General features: G+C 40.6%; 1 protein-coding gene across 1 annotated transcript in view; it reads left to right on the top strand.

Moving 5' to 3' along the window:
- Positions 1–13,078, top strand: part of LOC149155549 (cycloartenol-C-24-methyltransferase-like) — a 187,674-nt gene that overhangs the window by 75,530 nt on the left and 99,066 nt on the right. The window lies entirely within an intron of this gene.

Genomic DNA, 13,078 nt, shown 5'->3' on the forward strand with positions numbered 1-13,078 from the left:
AAAAAAATACAAGTTGGAAAAGTTGGTTCCATCTTAAATAACACAATTAAATTAAATAAAAAATAAATTACATACATACATACATACACAAATAACATCTAATAAAACATTAAACCAGCCTAGATCCATCCTAAACCCAACTCTATCAAGCACTGATCGGGATAAAATTTGTTAATGTGTACATTTTTTAATATAAAGGAATTAATACATGACAAGGAATGAAATAACAAAAAAATTACAGATTAAGAAATTTGATTCCTCTTGGTGCTTGATAAATCTGGATTAAGATGGATCTAGGCTGGTGTAGGGTATGTTGGAGAGTTAAATAGGATGTGTAAAGGTTTTCCTTTATTTTGTATTATGGTTGAACATATTTTATTTTGCATTTTGGATGACCATTTTTGATCTCTTGATCTAATTTAAAGAACATGAACATAGAATGATTTTACCTTAATTGCTCTTTTGACTTGTCAGTGTCCCATAAACTTGGCTTATTTGCTTGTAGTTCAAGTGAGAAGTAATGTCAGAAGTATGGCTTGGCCCTTAACATATCATACAAATCCTCGGTCACATAGATATAGAAGGGCTTCTTGTTCGACCATTGCCAATCCCTGTAGAACAAGCCCCACACCTCTAACTGCATTTTAAAAAGGATAATATTATGGAATCTTGCATTAGAGGTCCTTCACACATCTTTATTGGAACCAGTGGGCTTTTGGGCCCGGTTAAGGGCATGCTAAGTGTGCCATTGTTGGCACTCCTGATTATACAAAAGGAGCCGTTTCCTTGCCAATATTTTGCCAACAAAACTTTGTTGAAAGGCCAACTTGACCACTGTGAAACAAAAATGTTCAAATCTGCTGTGATGCGAAATCCCAGGCATCTCGAGGTCCGTTAAAGTGCTAGACAAATAACACAAACACATCATGCCACGGGACCCACAACTCCGTTAAACGAAGCAGGATCTAAGATCACGAAAGCTTGACCGTTCCCAATTATGTCACGCCACTAAAAAGGACCCTTAATTCTCTAAACTCGATGAGCTTGTTGAATTCAGCGCTTAAGTGAAAGCTGCCAGGGAGCCTCCCCCTTGACTACGTGCACCACCCATCTGCTAACAACGACCACCCTTTGCACTCTTATGTCAGATAGCCCCAACCTCCCTTGATCCCTCGAAAACATACATCCATCCCATGCCACCTTTAAAGTCCCACACTCCCACTTACTCCCAAGAATGCCTTTGAGACTACTCTTTAACCATTTATAAGCTGCTTGAGACGAGATCAAGCAAGGATGAATATATATGTGCCGAAGGTGCTAGATTCTTGTCAAAATTGTAACTTTTCTCACTAGACACAAATCACAGGGATTTCTAGTTTGAAATTTCTTCTCAACCTTGGTCAAGAATTTGATAAGGTTGACTGGGATTTCATCCTCAGTAGATTCTCTTATCGGATTTCATTTTAAAATGACAATAACAAAATCAATTGATAGGAATCTCATATCACGTGAATATAGAAACTCATGTACCAAAGTTTTCAAGGGTACTTACAAAGATACACACGATTGGCTTTTAGAGCTCAACTACCTAGAGGTCTTCATAATAATTTTCATTGTAGTAATTGAGTTGGAGAGTTAAATTATATATATATATATATATAATTTGTGCATGAATGTATGTGTTTGTGTCTATGAATTTGTGTTATAGGTTGTTGAGGGACTAGTTGATAACAATTTTATCAATGCCAAGTTAATAGTTTCTTTTATCACATGTTCATGTATTTTCTGTGATTATTAGTATTTCTGAGTTATCTATATGTGTGTGTGTGTGTTTCTTTATTTATTTATTTGAATGCAGAATGATAATTTTCATTAATGAAAATCTGCATTTGAGACACGGCAGTTACATCAAAACAATATGGCCATGCTTGTCTATGTAGCTAATAGATACAAAAAAAGTTGGTTTTCAAAACTTTTCAGCCAATATACCAGCTATGCCTATCCTCTAGAGTCTATACTATAATGCTGGAAAGTATATTCTATCCAGTGAAACTCCCAAAAATAGACAAACTTGAAAGACCATACAATTTATTCATGGGGAGGTAAAACCCATGATACAACACCCAATTGTGCGTTCTTTGCTTGAAGATTCAAGTTGGGCACACCTGGCAGAGGGAAATCTACTGTAATACTGTCAGAGGATGGAGATGATTTTTATTGTCCAAGAGAAGCTTGCAGATCTTGTACTTTCTGCTGAAGGGCACTGGTTTCATCATCAAGTCTCTGAAACATGGTGCTAGGTTCAATTAGAAGTTCAATTGTGGTGGTCAAACTGGACACCATTTGGCTATGATTGATCTGGAGAGTCTTTTATGACTGAGGAATTGGAAAGTGAGTTAAGAACCCTATCAAAGTCTCTCTCAGTAATGACTGGTACTACACAGACTAATAGCCAGCCCTCCTCGATAACCCAGAGAGTTGGAACCTGAATGGGTGGAAAGGGGCCCAATATTCTGTGCCTACAAAGACCAAAATATGCCCCAGCTGCAGTAATATAGGAATACAGAGGAAGCCAAACTGACCAGAAAAATACACTCTGAAACTGCTTCCACTGAAAAACAGCCATACCCAGGTGCACACAGTTCCCACTAACAGTGACAAGTTGACTACTGTGTGCAAAACTCAGAGAACCAAACCCAAATTTGACAACGATAAAATCAAAACAGTCAACCCTGAGCCATAGAAAAGACAGATGCTGGAACCACCAAGCCAACAGCAGAGAGAACAAGGTCTGCTACATCGACCAGGGTCCCAACACCACACGCTTGTGTGCTCTCGCCACCACAGAGAGAATCAATTATTACCGGGATGAAACTGAACAAGGAATTGCTCTCCACAGCCAAATTTATAGGAGAGAAGCCATTGAATTCACAAATTGGAATTAGAAATTACCCTGATCCTCCCACACTGGTTTTAGTCAGGAATCATTAGGAGGTACGAATCACAGTCCACAAAATGCTCCATAACCATTGAGTTTACCAAATCCTGTGGAGTGCTGCAATACTTGTCATGTGGCTACATGATGTATACCCAATGTCATGCCGCCACGCTCAAGCTACTTCGCACCATCTCTTCAATCTGCCACCCTGAACCATCATGGCAATAAATCAGCAAGTGCCATACCGTTAATGCCCTGTACCTTGCCTCGTATCACAATCTGGAGCTGAATGAACAGAGGAGAATGATTGTGATGGTGATGCATCCCCCCCACCTTCCTGCTTCTGCCACCCCTGAGTAATGTCCATAACTTTAGGTATACTTTTAAACTTCAAATTTTATACTGTTCCATATTTGTGAACTTTTTGAATTTTTTATTTATCCCGAACTTTTCTGAACCTCATATCCCTCTTGAACCTATTGAAGTTTTTGAATTTGTTAACTATGTACACAGGTGCTTCACTTCTTAACTTTGTATATCTTATTTCCATACGTTGGGTACTTGATGATTGCATTAGAGAACATCCCTGAGTTGAAAGGTATCGCTTGCCTTATTGGGTGAGCATGGTTCCCATGGCATTTCCTGATATGCTGTTCTCCACTGCGAATAGAAATATGAGATTGGGTAGCATCTGTTGATGCTCAAATATAACAATTTGAGCTACAACCAACTAAACGCACTTGGAGGCTGGGTAAGGGGAAAAGTGAGAATGGGACCAAGGTTTTAGAGCATTGAATCGTGTGAAAATTTCAGGTCTGAAATCCTATTGCAACAATTGGAAATTATTCTTCTATTTGCTAATTTATTTAACAATTTATTTACTACGACAAATATCGAATATATCACACTGTAACCTCCACAAATAAAAATGCGGAAAATAATAGCGCTGGAAACTGAGAAATATTCTAGCACACATAAAATTTGACACAATTATTTTTGGTCAAAAGTCCCTGGAAAAATCCAATGCAGGAAAACCAGTGCAACAACTGAGGGTTTTTATTATTATGCAGTAGTGAAATTATTTGAGTACAATCTGGATGCCAAACACTGGATACCCTGCAGAGAAAATATTGGAAACAATAATTTGAGGGAAATTACCCACTTTGAGCAATCCTGGCACTTGACTGCCACTGAAAAGCAAGTCGTCCACCTAGCTTTGCACAGACCCTGTGTCACCTCTGTGTGGACCTTGTGTCACCTTTTCGCAGTCACTCAAGCGCTCTAGCTCGTAACTTCTGCAAATCAGGCCACCATGCCTGCTGCTGGCTGGGACACTATCTCTATGGCACACTGGAAATGATTTTTGGCCTTTGGAACTAAAAGCCAGCTTCACCCCAGCGAAATCGAATTGACCTCTAAAGCTTCTGTGCTGCCTTTATGCAACCTCCTGGAGAAATTTCGACCTCTTTGCAATGTTGTACTGAACGGATCTAGAAAAATCTTCCCCCAGCTTCACTATCTTTGCCATTCTCTGTCTTTGCTTCCCTACTGAAGCTCTAACTCTTCTCGTACTGTTGACTCTCTCGAAGATCGAACTCTCCAAGGAAATGGAACTCTCTGTGGTTCTCACAAGTGTGCTCTCCATCTACCCATCAACTTCTTATAATCCTTTGTTGGACCTCCAACAACCAAGATTAAAACTTAATCAAGGGCCCAGATTAACTCCTTGTGGACTTGTGTGAGTTTCTAGATGATTCACACCTTATCTCAATTAATTTTGCTTTTCCTAAGTTTAGACTTAGGAAATAATTAAAAATTGGCTAATAATCTAATTTAGACATTTCTAGGTGAAATTTCTAGAAACGATTTCTAGGTTATGGAGAACTACTGTGTTTTAGCCTCTCCACAAAGTTTCGAGACTAGAACACCTTCGATGTTACAAAAACTAACACTCTCTCTTAGCGCGAGGAAGGGGTTCTCTCTAGTGTTGAATACTCTGCCACAACACTCTGTCTCTGTACCACCCTCTGTCATGCAGCTGATGTCTGGCCACTGCCCACCAACCACTGCGCAACTCTGATGCTGCATCTATGCTGCTGCTGAGACTGCCATACTGCTGCCAACTCTGCATCTGCACTGCAACTCCCTTCCAACTGTTGCTGCTGCAACTGAGAAGCATCCTAAACACTGAATCAACTGTGTTCAATATGATGCATTTGTCTCCCGAGTCCTGACTGCTACTAGCTACTACACTGTCCACTGAAGAATCTGCGCTGCTGCTGACTCTGCACTGTCGCCAACATTGCATTGCGTTCCTCAGCACATGACTGCTGCTAGTCTGCAACTATCACTCTGAAATCTGACTATACTGACACTGATCCATCCTACTACTGAGTACTGTGGGCCCTTGTAGCAAGGTAATGATCCATGAGGAGGACACCTTAATGGACCCTACCCATGACTGCACTGCTTTGGGACTGTAGCTCTAGATCGCCCCACCTCTCTCATGGAGGTATAACTGCAAACATCGCAAAATATGATCTACTCATATTGCTGTTGCTACTATCTTCTTTCAAGCCTAGTGGAAAGCTCTCTTTTTCAAATGGTCTTGAAGCCTTCTTCTTTTTTTGCTTTCGAAGAGAGATTTGAACTTAGGAGATTAACCTCGAAGTCTTTGGGATCTTTGTGTAGAGTTGGACATACACCAAAGAATAAGCTTTCACAAGGCTAGGAACTTTTATTCTCGAGTATGGTCGCCATTTATGTTGATGCTTGAAATGATAATTAAGCACAACACTTGGAAACACCCTGGTTGGGACCCCTCGCTTGTAACTTGCACTGGATAACTCATGCTTCCTCTAGCACCTATCTTTGGCAATTGGAAGTTGATCTGCCACCCAGGTCTGCATTTTGGTTAACTAGCACGGATTGCTTTGGAAATCTTGTACGTCTATCTTTGGACAACGCAAAATCTGCGAAACTCAAATATCTGGAGAATACAGACATACATTTCCTCTCTTTCCTGCGGTCCTGCTTCTGCTACTCCCACTCCCCTCTGGAATGTGCAGTCCTGCTTGCTAGTTCTGCCTCTACAACTGGAAATATTGGATTTTTAAAGCTACAAACTCTCTGAGAGAAATCTCCCTTTGTATGCACACTTTCTCTTCCACTCGACAAGGATTCTTCTCTAGCAAACTGCGACAAAAACCTCTGTGCCTAGACAAGAAATCTGCTCTGCGAAAATACAAGCTATTGATGCTCCCTGTGCTCCCTAATGACTATTCTGGGCAAATCGAATTATTTGCCACCTTGTAGTTGAAAATCGAACCAGTGCCCAACAATTCGATCTACCTAGCTAGGCTCTACACAGCACCAAAAAAATTTGGCTTGCTGCGCCCTCTGAACGACGAAGTTTTCCGCCTTCGCTTCTCAACTTCCCGCCTGATCAACCACCCTCTGATACCATGTGAAAATTTCAAGTCTGAAATCCTATTGTAGCAACTGGAAATTATTCTTGTAATTTCTAATTAATTTAACAATTTATTTTCTACGACAAATATCAAATAACTCACATCGCAACCTTCACAAATAAAACTATAGAAAATAATGGCGCTGAAACTGAGAAATATTCTAGCACAAACACATAAAATTTGACACAATATTTTTGGATAGAAGTCCTTGGAAAAACCCAATGCGGGAAAATTGATATAATAGTTGAGGGTTTTTATTATTATGCAACAATGAAATTATCCGAGTACAATCTGGAGGCCAAATATTGGCTATCCTGCAGAGAAAATACTGGCAAAATAATCCGAGGGAAATTACCCTCACTCCGAGCAATCCCAACACTTGACTGCCACTGAAAAGCAAACCGTCCACCTTGCTTTGTGCAGGCCTTGCGTTACCTCTGCCAAGTCCCCCAAACGCTCTAGCTCAGTTCTGCAAATCACGCTGTCCTTCTTACTGCTAGCTGGGAAGCATCCTCTTCGACACTCTAGAAATGCTTTCCAGCCTTTGGAACAGAAAACTAGCTTCACCCTAGCAAGATCGAATTGCCCTCTGAAGCTTTTGCACTGCCTCTATGCAACCTCCTGGAGAAATTTCGGCCTCTCTGCAATATACTCTCTGGATTTGGAAAAATCTTTCTCTGACTTCACTGCGCCTGCCCCTCTCTGTCTTTGCTTCCCTATTGAAGCTCTAACTCTTCCAGTACTGTAGGTTCTCTGGAAAATCGAACTCTCCAAGGAAATCGAACTCTCTGTGGTTCTCACAAGTGTGTTCTCCATCTACCCATCAACTTCTTCTTATAATCCTCTGTTGGACCTCCAACGACCAAGATTAAAACTTAATCAAGGGCCCAAATTAATTCCCTGTAGATTCGTGTGAGTTTTTAGATGATTCACAACTTATCTCAATTAATTCTGATTAATTAACCACTTTTCCTAAGTTTAAATTTAAGAAATAATTAAAAGTAGGCTAATAATTTAATTGAGACATGAGCAGGCTGGTCGACTTGTCATTTGGAGCCCTCTAAACACATTAAATTATAAAAAATAATATTTCTTTCTTTGATCTAAGAGCCCAATAAGGACTTTTACATAATGACAATGCCACTTTGACTCATGACAATCCCTATAGGCATGCAATGGATGCCTTGACCTATTTGTCTAATGACCCAAGCATGAAACCCATGCCTAATAAATTATTTTTTCTTTTACAATATTTTTCTTTTTCTTCTTTTTGAAAAATATAAGAATTATATTATATCATGTCATGAACCAAACAATAATCATGATGTCCGATACTAGTAACATTTTCCAACACTCCCTCTTAACTAGGGAGGTATTCATAATTGTTTAACCGGTACAAGGACAATACTCACTTTGAAAAGTTCTTATAAGAAGAGTATCACAAACATGTACAATGTTAGAGATCTAGATACCATCTAGGCTAACTGCCAAGGTATCAACCCATCTAGGTACTATCTAGGCTAACTGCCAAGGTACCATCCTAACAGGGATCTAAGTGTCATCTAGGCTAGTTGCCAAGACACCAGGTGTCATCTAGGCTACCTACCAAGACACTAACCCTAACAGGGTTCTAGGTATCATCTAGGCTACCTGCCAAGATACCAACTCAACAAGGATCCAGGTGTCATCTAGGCTACCTGCCAAGACACCAACTCAACAAGGATCCAGGTGTCATCTAGGCTATCTTCCAAGACACCAACAAGGATCTAGGTACCATCTAGGTTACCTGCCAAGGTACCAACCCTAACAGGGATCTAGATATCATCTAGGTCAAGATACCAACCCTAACTTGGATCTAGATATCATCTAGTCCAAGATTTCCACCCTAATGGGGATCTAGGTATCATCTAGGCTAATTGTGATGATTCTAACCCCGAGTATCATCATACAGGTTATTCAGCCTAAGGTACACCAACTCATTAGACCTTTTTTTTGAGGTCAATATTTTCTTTGCACGTTCCATCTTCGAATAACAATGAGGTACAACTCCATCTTCGAGTAACAATGAGGTACAACTCCATCTTCAATCATCAATGTGGAATCTCAATATCATCATAACAACTCCCTCTTTCCATCATATGTATCAACAATGTTCCTACAACTCCCTCTATCCATTATACCCATCATGAAGTCTTTCTTAGGCAAGAGATTTACCTTTTGTCTTGTTCTTACATCTTTTTCATTCAATCATGTACTTTTCAAGATAGGGGAGGTGCTTTGATTTTCCAAGTTTTAATATGAGGCTCCCTTTGAATCAAGGCTTCTTCTTCAAAATTCTTTCAAGATTCAAATTTCCCTTCTAGGCTCCCTCTGATTCTAGCTACAACCTCTTGACTTATATTTGACGAATAATCTTCAGAATATACCTGTAATCCCCCTAAATGGAAAATATATAGTTAAATAAGGTTAGACATGGAATCAATAACAATATAATGAAGAAAAGGGAATATAATGCTTATCTCTTGAAAATAGAAGAAGCTCCCTCTTTCTTCTGCATTTCATTGTACTGAGCATGCTTCCTTTCATGGTATTGCGGATCATAGAGTTATCCATCTTGCACATCACTTTCGTCTTGACTTTATGAATGAAGGCATTCTATTGAACCTCCCCAAGCTTCAAGCTGATCATAGCTTCCTTACGAAAGTGATCTTCCTTCTTGACCTTCAGGTTATTTTCTCACACTGCTACCTTCCAATCCTAAGATGAGCATATCTTGATCTTCATAGATGTTAGGTACCAGATGTTGAGCTTTCCTTTAACATTCACATAGTTGAACTTGCCTCAACTCACCATGACGATCATCTCAACAAAGCATCAACGTCCTCATGGTCCATCTTCATATAAGTCTATCTTTATGCATCAGAGTGCCCAAGGATCCAACTTGATTACCAATTTACCATTTTTCCTTCGATAACATTAGTTCCCTTAGGGTCTTTATAGTTCCCTTCGTTCATCATGCTCCTCATGTCACAAGATCAGTTTTGCTTAGTCTTCCTTCTCATTTTGCTTCCTTCATTATGTACCTGCAATATTCACTCACAAGTACCACTAAACAAAATATACAAGTGTAAGAGCATGATTATGATTTTCACAATCTAGGGATTCCATGGTATCTTAGAGAGGGAGAATTCCTAGGGTTTTTCAGATCCAAACCCTAAGTTCCTTGATATTTCCCTTTGAAACATCAGTTGTAGGGTTTGAACCCAAATTTTCATCCAATTCCACTTTCACAAGGGTTTGCCGTACAAACTAGATTACCTACAAACCTTAGAGACCAAAAGTTGGGGTTTCTATGAGGGAACAAACATATTAGGGTTAGGGTTTATCTCTTGACTAGGGTTTCCAAGTACCAACTAGGGTTTACAAAATCCTAGTTTCCAAAAACCTTCAATAAGATGATGACTACAAATCCTAGAACCAAACATGTCCCTGTTACCACTCAAACCAGTAGGGGACCTAAAGGAGTAACTAAGAGGGCAATCGCTAGGTTAAGGGCAACGGTGGAGGCTTAGCCCACTGTCGCCACAGCTAAGTGTTCCTGCTCTTTATAGATTTTCACCGATGGGAGGAGTCCTGGTAGTGTAGGGATTCACTTGTAAAGTATATGTCAATGGATAGGTGAGAAGTGACCTTGAAAACCCTTTCCTAAAGATGGAGTGAAGAATGGAGCTTGCTTGCTCTTTAAGCAAGGGACTTGGTCCACCAGGGATAAGGGGTGAGGATTGGAGGGTTGAGGGAGAAAGGATAGGCTTATGAACAAGTTTCTTATTCCCTATAATCCTTGGGAAACTTAAAATCCCAAATGGTCCTTGACAAATAGTCTTTATTGAGAAGTGGGACCACACGAGGCCAAGTGGACCCAACCTAGGTTCGGGGATGGAATGTAGCAACCAATGATGTTCCTATCGTGGACAAGGTGAGGGGAAAGGACCAAACAAGAATACTTTCTTCAAAAGGTTGAATTGATCCTATTGAGGTCTAGCCTTGGGGATTCCTAGGCACAATTCAATCCTAAAGCTAGGGCTTGAGATTCTCGGAGATTACACTGTTAGAATTGCCTCAAATTTGGAGGAGAGGGAGGGGACCCACCAATGTAGAAGCCTATGGGAGATCGAATTTTTTCCTTGGGTCAATTCCTGGGAAATTGATGCCATAGGGGACCTAATGGGGCTTGGGGAACAAGGGGAAAATGGTTAAAAGAAGGTTGAAATGATCACCCTCTTTGAGGGATCAGTGCCTAGTTTACTTGGGGATATGGAGTCAAGGATAATGATGAGTAAGAACTTGGTTTCTTAATCAAGGAGGCCTAGAGAGTCAACTTCGTCCAATGTTGGGAGAAAGAAAAGAAAAGTTACCTTCAAGCATTTATAGTTCAAAGCAAATGATTTAAGCTTCTCGAGATAAATAGATCTCTAGGATATTTCATTCATATAACATTGGCCCATGCATTAAATTAGCTAAAACATGTTCAATTCCACATTTCGATAATGCAACAACTAGCCCTAATTTTAGCAGTATGCAACAAGAAGAACACTAGCATCAAAATTTACTTACAACGTTGTAGAGTATATCCAACCAACATTTCGTTTGCTCAATAAAACTGCAAGACAAGAGAAATACCCCAAATCCTTACATCAAAATTCATCCATCTCCAAAAATATTCACCAAGGAAAAAGTGCGAAAATTATCTATGATTAGAGAGATCCCAAGTCAAGTGATGATCCAAATGAATGTATCTAACATCAATATATAGCCTCTTAAGGAGTTCGAATTAGCCTATGGGCCTACATTAACCCCTAATGATAAAACAATGTGAAAATAATAACCCCTATTGGTGACAAGCCCACCAAACTGGCTCACAAATGTAAAAATAAGCCTCACAAGGGGCCAAATAATAGTATGTGCATGTTGTAGGTCCCTCCAAAGGCTCAATAGTATCCTAAAGTGCCATATTGAGGAATAAATTCCTTGGAATATGATGGACAAGGGAGTGGACCCTTGTTCTCCAAGTAGTAGACATGTGGTGCTCCCAGTGGGTCTGAGGGCACATCAATGACCCCATGGGTCTCCATATGAATCAAAGATGCCTGTAGATCCTCTGTAATGATCCAAGTGGTGGAATGAATGCTGCCATGACATCGTACGAGTGCTGGGACACCTACTAAGAGTGTGGGGCTCTTGTGGGGACCTGCTAGGCATAGTGTACCAAGCATATCACCATCATCCCAAAAGTGGATCGCTAGTAGTCTCTGAACGTCCATGAAGATCTGTGGAGTGCTGTCTGCTATTGTGGAGGCCCATGGCTCTCTATGCACACCCTACATGTGCCAATGTAGAGCTCTGTCAAGATCCCATATAGGGAAACCAAACCCAAATGGAAACCTCCTGCAATCATGCATAAGATCCAATGCATCCCCTAGGCTTCCAGTACAACCAGTCATTAAAATAATCGAGTAAAAGAGCCTACAAATCATGGATAGCAAAGTGGGCACTTCATAATGGCATGCCCTTCCGTAGTGGGCTTTGGCATGTGTTAGTGTCTCCAAGCTCCGAAGGGGGTCAACAAAGTACCTTATTAGGTGGTTTCCACCCTTAGAGGGGATAGTATGTCCAAGGTACATCCCTCTAATGGGGGTGGAAAGTGACAAATAAGTGAGATGGAATGGGGAATGAGAGGGGCAGTCCTGGGCCACATAATGGGGCATAGGGGTAGTTAGATAAGGGTAAGCCCACACTTGGGTATGTAATGTATAGGAGGGAGCAGTTGTGGTACATGATGTGCCTTGGCCTTGATTTTTCCACCCTTCTTTATATGCCTTTTGCTATTAATGAATTTTCTTTAATTAACGATTTGGGGCTCAAAGGACAAGAGCATGGTGTGTAAGATATAGCATTGATTACCCCTTTCAAGGTAAGGCGGTTCATTGCCCTCCACAATTGGGACAATCATGGGTTCCTGAATGATAAAGGAGGTTCATCTAGGGCCTATGGCACTGGGTGATGGCCATTGGTTGGGATAGAGCTCATGTATTGGCTTTTGCACACGTGCTAATTATTTTTGTCCCGACCATATTTTGCATTTTGTGGTACAATTTCCTGTTAAATGTGACACATTATGCTTTTTCTTCTTTTTTTAGTTGTTTCAACCTCTGGGCCATCATTCTAGGCTTGACCCAAGGTGGGGGCAAGGGGATAGGGAGGCTAGGCCTATGTGGACCCAAAATGGGAATGTGGGCTCAGGTGGGAGAAATGATGCATGGGGTATAATGAGTGGGAAGGGAGTAATGTATGCGGGGAAAGGAGTGGGACCACACACCCAAAGTAGGGGTTTCCCAAGTAGTACCACCCTAGAACCAAATGGTTAATAAAGGAGATCCCACGGGACTAAGATTCAAGGGTAAGAATCAAAAGAGATCAAGGAGACAAGAGTACAAATTAAGCCCACTCTTTTCGCCAAGTCCCCCCATCAATCCATACCCAGAAGTATCCATGATAAATAAACGCAATACCCAATTATCAAATGACAAGACATACCTTTAGATTCGGGAGGCCCACCTTCAAACATACGATCAATACAGGTGGGTGAGGGACCACATGGTTGTCTCAGGTG

This window comes from Pinus tabuliformis, chromosome 9 (assembly GCF_031772625.1).
Source record: "Pinus tabuliformis cultivar Carrire ecotype Pingquan chromosome 9, CPIR1, whole genome shotgun sequence".
Classification (NCBI taxonomy): Eukaryota; Viridiplantae; Streptophyta; class Pinopsida; order Pinales; family Pinaceae; genus Pinus; species Pinus tabuliformis.